The sequence below is a fragment of the Myotis lucifugus genome, unplaced genomic scaffold (assembly GCF_000147115.1).
Source record: "Myotis lucifugus unplaced genomic scaffold, Myoluc2.0 scaffold_60, whole genome shotgun sequence".
Classification (NCBI taxonomy): Eukaryota; Metazoa; Chordata; class Mammalia; order Chiroptera; family Vespertilionidae; genus Myotis; species Myotis lucifugus.
Window position 1 is genome coordinate 1,479,721 of NW_005871108.1, and position 8,673 is coordinate 1,488,393.

The 8,673-nt window shown below is 48.8% G+C and overlaps 1 protein-coding gene and 1 long non-coding RNA gene across 7 annotated transcripts in view; one reads left to right on the forward strand and one right to left on the reverse strand.

The window, feature by feature from the left end:
• Window positions 1-6,093, reverse strand: part of LOC106697281 — a 42,877-nt gene extending 36,784 nt beyond the window's left edge. The window contains exon 1 of the long non-coding RNA XR_001348353.2: window positions 5,536-6,093. This is a non-coding gene — a long non-coding RNA (uncharacterized LOC106697281). The remainder of the gene's footprint in view (window positions 1-5,535) is intronic.
• Window positions 6,094-6,150: 57 nt separating this feature from the next.
• Window positions 6,151-8,673, forward strand: part of CSNK2A1 (casein kinase 2 alpha 1) — a 65,690-nt gene continuing 63,167 nt past the window's right edge. For 5 of the 6 annotated variants that reach the window (XR_002829451.1, XM_006089374.3, XM_006089373.3 and 2 more), the window contains exon 1: window positions 6,151-6,291. The gene's annotated coding sequence lies outside the window, so the exon portion shown is untranslated. The remainder of the gene's footprint in view (window positions 6,292-8,673) is intronic. The other variant, XM_023754344.1, reaches the window with a different exon arrangement.

Genomic DNA, 8,673 nt, shown 5'->3' on the forward strand with positions numbered 1-8,673 from the left:
AAGAACCGTCCCATTTACCATTGCGACAAAAAAAATTAAGATACTTAGGAATAACCTTAACTAAAAAGTTAAAAGACCTGTACTCAGAAAACTACAGGATGTTGAAAAAACAAATAGAGGAAGACATAAACAAATGCAAGAATTTATCATGTTCATGGATTGGTAGAATCAACATCATTAAAATGTTCATACTACCCAAAGCAATCTATAGATTCAATGCAATCCCTACTAAAACACCAATGGCACATTTCAAAGATCTAGAACAAACTCTCCAAAAAGTCATCTGGAATAAAAAAAGACAATGAATAGCCACAGCAATCCTGAGAAAGAAGAACAAAGTTGGAGGGATCACAATATCAGATATCAAGCAATATTACAAAACCACTGTTCTCAAAACTGCTTGGTACTGGCACAAGAACCAACATATAGACCAATAGAGAAGCCAGAAATCACCGAAACCACTATGCTCAATTAATATTTGACAAAAGAGGCAAGAGCATACAATGGAGTCAAGACAGTCTCTTCAATAAATGGTGCTGGGAAAATTGGACAGATACGTGCAAAAGAAATGAAACTAGACCACCAACTGACACCATAAACAAAATAAACTCAAAATGGATAAAGGACTTAACCCTAAGACAGAAAACCATAAAAATCTTAGAAGAATCCATAGACAGCAAAAAATATCAGACATATGCCATAGCAATATCTTTACTGATACATTTCCTGGAAACTAAGGATAAAATAAACAAATGGCACTACTTCAAAATAAAAAGCTTCTGCACAGCAAAAGAAACCTTCAACCAAACAACAAGAAAGCCCACTGCATGGGAGAACATATTTGCCAATTATATCTCTGATAAGGGTTTAATCTCCAAAATTTATAGGGAACTCATGCAACTTAACAAAAGGAAGATAAACAATCCAATCAAAAAATGGGCAAAGGACCTAAATAGACACTTTACAAAAGAGGACATACAGAAGGCAGAGAGACGTATGAAAACATGCTCAAAGTCACTAATCATCTGAGAGATGCAGATCAAAAAGACAATGAGGTACATCGCACACCTGTCTGAATGTCTATCATCAACAAATCAACAAATGACAAGTTCTGGCGAGAATGACAAGTGCTGGTGGAAATGCAGACTGGTGCAGCCACTGTGAAAAACAGTATGGAGTTTCCTCAAAAATGTAATTCCCATTTGACCCAGCAATCCCACTTCTACGAAAATATCCCAAGAAATCTGAAACACCAATCAGGAAGGCTACATGCACCCCAACTTTCATAGCAGCACAATTTACAATAGTTAAGATTTGGAAACAGCCTAATTGCCTATCAGCAGATGAGTGATTTAAATCAGTGATACATTTACACAGTGGAATACTATGCAACTGTATAAAAGAAGGAACTCTTACCATTTGCAACAGCATGGATGGACCTGGAGAGCATTATGCTAAGTGAAATAGGCCAGTTGGAGAAAGATAAATATCACATGATCTCACTCATTTGTGGACTATAATGAACAACATAAAGTGATGAACAAAAATAGAGTCAGAGTCATAGAAGCATTGAACAGACCATCCAACGTAAGAGGGAAGACCGGGGAGAGGGGGGTAAGAGATCAACCAAAGGACTTGTATGCATGCATATGAGCATAACCAATGGACACAGATAGTATGGGGGTGAAAGCATGTGCTGGGGCATGGGAGTGGCTGGGGAGAGGACAATGGGGGGAAAGGGAGACTTATGTAATACTTTAAACAATAAAGAATTTAAGTTAAAAAATAAAAAATTAAAAAAAATAACTATCTTGTGAGAACTCTAAGACTATGCAAATATCCTGTTTCTCCTCAAAGTTTAATCTACTATTGATTGAAGCATCTATGAATGAATCTCTCCTGAAACAATTATTACTATGGTGGCTGCCAAATAGTGATTTTCTAATTCTTACTCTTCTAGATTTTAGGTGACTTTCTGCTCTTAAAAAGAGATTTCCTTTTCCTTTCTGTCTTTCTGTATTTAAATCCTCTACTCTCTCTTAACCCCACTCCAATCAGGCTTTTGCTCCCACCATTCTCCTTAAACTCTTTCCTATCCAATAATGCCCTCCACTTTGCTAATTCAGTTTTTGACTCTCATCTTCTTCTTTTTTATTTTTAATCCTCACCCAAGGATAATTTTCCATTGACTTTTAGAGAAAGTAGAAGAGGGAAAGACAGAAACACAGATTGCCTCCTGCATGCGCCCCGACCATGGCCCAGGCCGGGGAGAAGCCTGCAACCGAGGTATGTGCCCTTGACCAGAATCGAACCTGGGATCTTTCCACCCGCAGGCCAACGCTCTATCCACTGAGCCAAACTAGCTAGGGCAAGATTCGCATCTTCTTGACCTCTCAGCAGCATTTGACACAGATCACCAGCTCTCCCCCTTTGAACTGTTTTCTTTACTGGTCCCCAGGACACACCCCTAGCCGCTCTGCCTCGGACTCCTTTGTTTGTTTCTTATCTCTTAATGATGGCGTCTCAGTCCTTGGTCCTCTTCTCTTCTCTGTCTATGCTCACTCCCTTGGAGATCTTACCCAGTTGCATGCCTTTAAAAACCATTTCTACAACGAGGACTCCTGTGTTAATCTACTTGGGCTGCCAGAGCAAGATATCACAGACTGGGTAGCTTAAAAACAGAAATTTAGCCCTAGCCGGTTGCTCAGTGGTTAGAACGTTGGCCCAAGGACCAAAGGGTCACAGGTTTGATCCCCATCCCCAGTTGGGGGGGGGACGGGGGGGTAGGAAGGCAACCAATTGATGTGTCTCTCTCACATTGATGTTTCTCTCTCCTCTCCCCCCTCCCTCCACTCTCTCTGAAAAAAAAAAAATCAATGGAAAAAATATCCTCACTCCTTGAGTGAAGACTAAAAATAGTAATAATAATAAAACAAAACAAAAAATAATAAATCTATTTTTTAAATTGATCCTATGGCACTTCTGAGCCTAGGCCTCAAGAGAGGCCTTGCTGCTTTTGTTCTCTTCCTTGTGGAGGTCATCCTGTAAGGAAGCCTGAGCTAGCTTGCTGAAGAAGCCACACGAAGAACCAAGGCACTCCAGCCACAAACCCAGTCAGTGGCCAGATCTCTGAATGAGGCCATATAGGACCAGCCAGCCGGTCACCTCGCTGACCACAAGGGCAGGAGTAAGCCCAGACAAGACCATGTGCAACAGAAAAGAGCTATCCTAGTTGAGATATGTCCAAACTGCCAAACCATACAAATAAGCAAATAATGATTGTTGGCTTAAGCCACTGTTTTGGGATGATTTGTTAAGCAGCAATACGAAGCTGATACATTTAGGTTCTCAGTGCAGTGACCCAGGTTGAAATGCAAGTTCCATCTCTGGCATATGATCTTGGGCACGTCCTGTAATCTCACTGAACCTCAGTTTCCTCATCTGTACAATGGGATACTTTTAGTTTCTACCTCCTCAGGCTGATGTGAGGATTAAATTAGATGCTGAACATTCAGTGTATGGCATAGGGCAGGGGTGGGCAAACTTTTTGACTCGAGGGCCACAATGGGTTCTTAAACTGGACCGGAGGGCCAGAACAAAAGCATGGATGGAGTGTTTGTGTGAACTAATATAAATTCAAAGTAAACATCATTACATAAAAGGGTACGGTCTTTTTTTTTTTTTTTTAGTTTTATTCATTTCAAACGGGCCGGATCCGGCCCGCGGGCCGTAGTTTGCCCACGGCTGGCATAGGGCAAGCACTGTCAACATTTTAACCGTGGTTGTTGCTGCTGTTGTTTGAAGGAAGTCTAGCTTGATACTTGCTATGTAGGCCATCAGAAAGAGTAAATGTGAAAGATAATTGAGCTTGTCTTTGGAGGCTCCATAACTAGTGGATGTTGGAGACTGCGGGCTTCTTGGGACCAGAGACCTATATCAGGCTAGCCTGGGAGATGGCAGGGGTTGGGTCTCAACTGTGTCCTACTTGGTACAAAGTGGCTGTGTGTGCCTGGTGAGCCCTATGAATGAGGTCACAGATGGAGGCTGGAATTGGGTGGAAGAATGAACAATAATGCTGTAGGAGGGGCTGAGATCATAGGAAAGGTGTGAGGGCTAAATCTTGGGAATACCCGCACTCTGTGAAATTACCTTTTTAAAAAAAATATTTTTATTGATTTTAGAGAGGGAGAGCGAGAGATAGAAATATCAATGATGAGAGAGAATCATTGATCAGCTGCCTCCCAGATCGAGCCTACAACCCCGGCATGTGCCCTGACCTGCAATTGAACGGTGACAACTCAACCACTGAACCACATTGGCCAGGCTGAAATTACTTTTTTTATTCTTCTGTTTACCTGTGCATAATCTGTTTCTCACTTTAGAAGGTGCGCTCCATAAGGAACTGGTATCGGTCTTGCTCATGCACCTCACACAATGTCTGGTTCATAGCAAGTTTGTAAGAGCTGAATAAATGTGAACGAAGGTGGGAAAAAGGGAGCCACGAGAGCCAAAAAGACATGGTCCGAGAGCTAAGTGGAAGGCTAGTCATTTCCTGAAAGAGGGCTTCACAGGAACATTGGGATCATCTTCTCTCACCTCCTCAGTCCATAGTTGGGGAAGCAGAGGCCCAGAGAGGACGAATGACCAGCCTGAGGACACCCATGACTGCAGATTCCCCGCCGATGAGATCAAATGCCACAGACCTGCCTGACAATGAGGCACAGAAAAGTCACGGCCACCTCCCTGAGGCCATCACTGTAGGTCAGCAGCTGCCGCCACCCCCATCCCATCCCATCCCATCCCATCCCATCCCATCCCATCCCACGGGGGGCGAAAATTGTCTCTCTGGGAGCAGAGGTGCCAGTAAGCTAAACTGCCAATGGAGGGCTGGAGCCGGCAGACAGCTCCCTGCCCCGGGGTAACAGCTGGTAACACCAAAATAACCCGGCCTCCTCGCCTTGTTCCAGCCATCACACCTCTGCCCCCTCAGAGGCGAGGGGAACACGACTCCTCAGTAACACTTCCACACACCAGCTTTCAGCAGGGCCTGCAGAAGGCGCAGGGGGTGGTCATGAGACCCAGCCCTGTCCACTGAGGGCTCACAGTCTATGATGGAGCAGGCAGGCTGGGCACCCGTCGGTTGCTAAATGATGTTGCCTAGGTCTTGGGGAGCTCAAGAGAGAGAAGATCCTCGGAGAAAAGGACCCCTGAATTACTTTAATGAATGTTAGCCAGTCCAGGAGGTAACAGTAACCGAATGGAACTGCCAGTGCGAAAGGAGGCAAAACAGATACATTTCAGGAATGGGGGGGGGGGGGGGGGAGGCAGAAATGGAGGTAAAAAGGGGGCTGGATGGGTTGTCCAAATGATGTTGGAACATGGACGTCAAGAGGAGAGATTTGCTGTTTTTGGTGTACAGAGGAGAGCCTCGGGGATTTTTAACCCAGGTTGGCACTGCACAAAGTGCCCTGTGGCTGCTTTGGGGAGGTGGCCCGGACAAGAACAGGGGTGGGGTGGGGTGGGGTGCAGACCGACCCGAGAACGCACTATTCCGGATGGACAGCTCAGCCAGGGCTCCTATGGGAAGCGGGATGAGGTCTCAGTGTCCAGAAAGCCGGCATCGCCCCCTCCTCGGCTCCGGTGCCACACCATCCCGGGTCCAACCTCTGCTCGCTAGTTCCGGACTCGAAGTTGGAGCAGACAAAAATGTACCGCCGGAACCTTCCTCCCAGACGAGGGGCCCGAGCAGGAGACTTCAACTTCCAAAATGCCCCGCTCCTCAGCTCCGCAGGTCGCGCATGCTTCTTTCCAAGCAAGGCGGGCCGGCTGGCAGACGGACGGGCCGCGTCAGCGGGCGGAGTGCGGGAAACCCGGCGGCCGCCATCTTTGCTGGGTCAAACCAATTGGGAACTCAGGGGGAGGCTCGCGTTGTCGCTCTCGCCAGTTCTTAGAGGTACTGGAATCAAACGCGCTAATTATTGCAAGTCCCTTTATCATGCTTTACCTTGAGAACTCCTTCCATTTTGCACCCCCATCCGGAAAGGAACCCCAGGGTACAATAGGACATCCCAGCACGGCCGCACTCGCCGCGGTTCCGCTGGGGGCGGGGGCTGAAGCCGTCCCGGCCCGCCTCCTGGCAGAGCGGGTTTCCGCTTCCGGCGGTGGCGGGAGCAGCCTCGCTCTGGTCCCTGCGGCTGGCGGCCGAGCCGTGTGTCTCCTCCTCCGCCGCCGCCATATTGTCTGTGTGAGGAGAGGGGAGCGCGGCCGCCGGCGCTGCCGCTTCCACCACAGGTACAGTGGGAGCCGCCGGGCGAGGCTGCCGGGGGGTGGCGGTTGGCCCAGAAGAGGGCAGCCGGGCGCGGCTGCCCCTGGGGCCTCCAGCGGGCTCCGGAGTGCCCTTCGCCTTCCCCTGCCCCCCCTCTACACACACACCAGCCGAGGCGCCTGCAACCCACCGGGGAGGCCCGGGGCCACCCCACAACCCGGGGCGGGTAGCGGGGGGGGGGCCGAGACGTGGGGGCAGAGGCTGATGTGAAGGTGGGAACTAGCCTTCGGGAGCCCAGCTTATTCGGGGAAAGAGGACTTCACTGAGGCGGGGACTAGGGGTAACTTGGGAGGAGGGGGTCCCCCAGGGGACGGGAGCTGGCGGGTGGGGCCGCCGGGGGATGCTGGGGCCGGTGCCTAGGGGAGTGGTGCCTCCTGGGAAGGGCGGAGCGGAGCAGCTGGGGACGGGGGGGGGGGGGGGGCCTTCGCGGGGTCCCTGTTGGCGAGGCGGGCTTCGCACCTTGCAGGCTGGGCTGCAAGGCGGGGGGACCCGGGCCGCGGCCGCCGAGGAGAAAGGCGGAGGCGAGGACCGCGGAGCGGGGCGGACCGAGTTGGAGCTGGAGTTGAGGGTAGTTGGGAGCCTGGTGGCAGAGGAGGGAGAAGCGGAGTAGAAAGGCTGGCCGCGAGGATACCTGTCCGTGCGTGACCTTTTGAAAGAACAGGACTTTTCCTCCGTCCCCGTCTCTCCTTCCCCCTCCCCCGGCGTCGGAACATTTTTTAGCCGAGGCAGGTGATGGGTGGAGCTTCGTAGTTTTGTTTTTGGGAAGCAAAGTCAGGGTCAGAAGGTGCTTCTTGGCCGTTGCTGTTGCGGGAAGGAAAGCGTTCTGGACAGGAGGTGGCGGGCTCATGGGAGAAGACTCGGTTACCTTGCAGCCGCCGAGTTCTGTGAGGAGGGTGTGTGGGGAGCGGAGGGGGAGAGGAAGCTGGAAAGGGAAGGTGCTGCTTCCCGGCGGGGAGCCCTCCTCCCAGCCCGGGGGCTGCAGAGCGGCCGGTGGCGAGGACCGACCGACGGCCTGGTGCCCGGGTCGGTGTGACTGCTGCGGACGGTGCTGCCGCCGTCCAGTCCTCTTCTATCGGTAAATTGGGGTGAGGATAGTCTAGAATAGATCCTAAGTTTATGGTGAAGAGTAAATAAGATCATGTGTGCCAAGTGCTTACCACAGTGCCAGTAAGTGCTGGATAGCTCTTTCCTGTCACTGTTATTAAAAAATAGCTCTTACTGTCACTGTTACTAAAAGGGACCAGCTGGTATATTTGGTTCCAAGTAAAACTTAATAGTCAGGAACCTTAACAGTAGGTAAGGCTTCAGAATATTACCTTTGTACTTGCTGCAGTGGTTTTGTTTCCTTGTAAGTCTTCTGGGTTAACGGAACGGGCTTGTTGGGGATGAAAGATCAGGACCAATACTAGTCCTCCCGCAGGTCGTTTTATTTTATTTTTTATTTTTTTAAAAATATATTTTATTGATTTTTTTTTTTTTTACAGAGAGGAAGAGAGAGGAATAGAGAGTTAGAAACATCTATGAGAGAGAAACATCGATCAGCCGCCTCCTGCACTCTCCCTACTGGGGATGTGCCCGCAACCAAGGTACATGCCCTTGGAACCTGGAACCCTTGAGTCTGCAGGCCAACGCTCTATCCACTGAGCCAAACCGGTTAGGGCTCCCGCAGGTCATTTTAAAAAGTTCACCTGCAGCCCAGTCAGCATAGCTCAGTGGTTGAGCGGCAACCAATGGACCAGGAGGTCACGGTTCGATTCCCGGTCAGGGCACACGCCCGGGTTGGGCGCTCAGTCCCGTGTGGGGCGTGCAGGAGGCAGCCGATCAATGATTCCCTCATCATTGATGTTTCTATCTCTCTCCCTCTCCCTTCCTCTCAGAAATCAATTATATATATTTATTTTATTCTTTTTCTAAAGTTCATCTGCAGTTTACCTGGGAAGGTTTGTCCTGTGACTTCGAAATCCATGAATTTTCATTTCTGTTGGAGGAGGGTATATGACTTGTAAAAGGAACAAAAGGATTGTAAGTTTCCTTAGATTGATTCATTAACTGATTACAAAGTTAGGTCACCCTGGGGCAACGTATGCCTAGTTATTTCCTTTTATACTGAATACAGTAGAGAAGAAAAGCACACATTTGGGGGTGGGGGGCACATTGTGTTATTTTCTGCATAATGGTTCATTAATTGCCTTGTATTGGGGATGAAACAAGTGTCACTTTCTTTTCCACAGTGTATTTTTAAGCTTTCCTGTCATCTAATTATCCTCTTCACGTTGAAGGCTTCGATTTTACTGATCGTATTATCTCTGAAGAAAAACCTTATATACATCCTTGAAGAAAGAAAAATT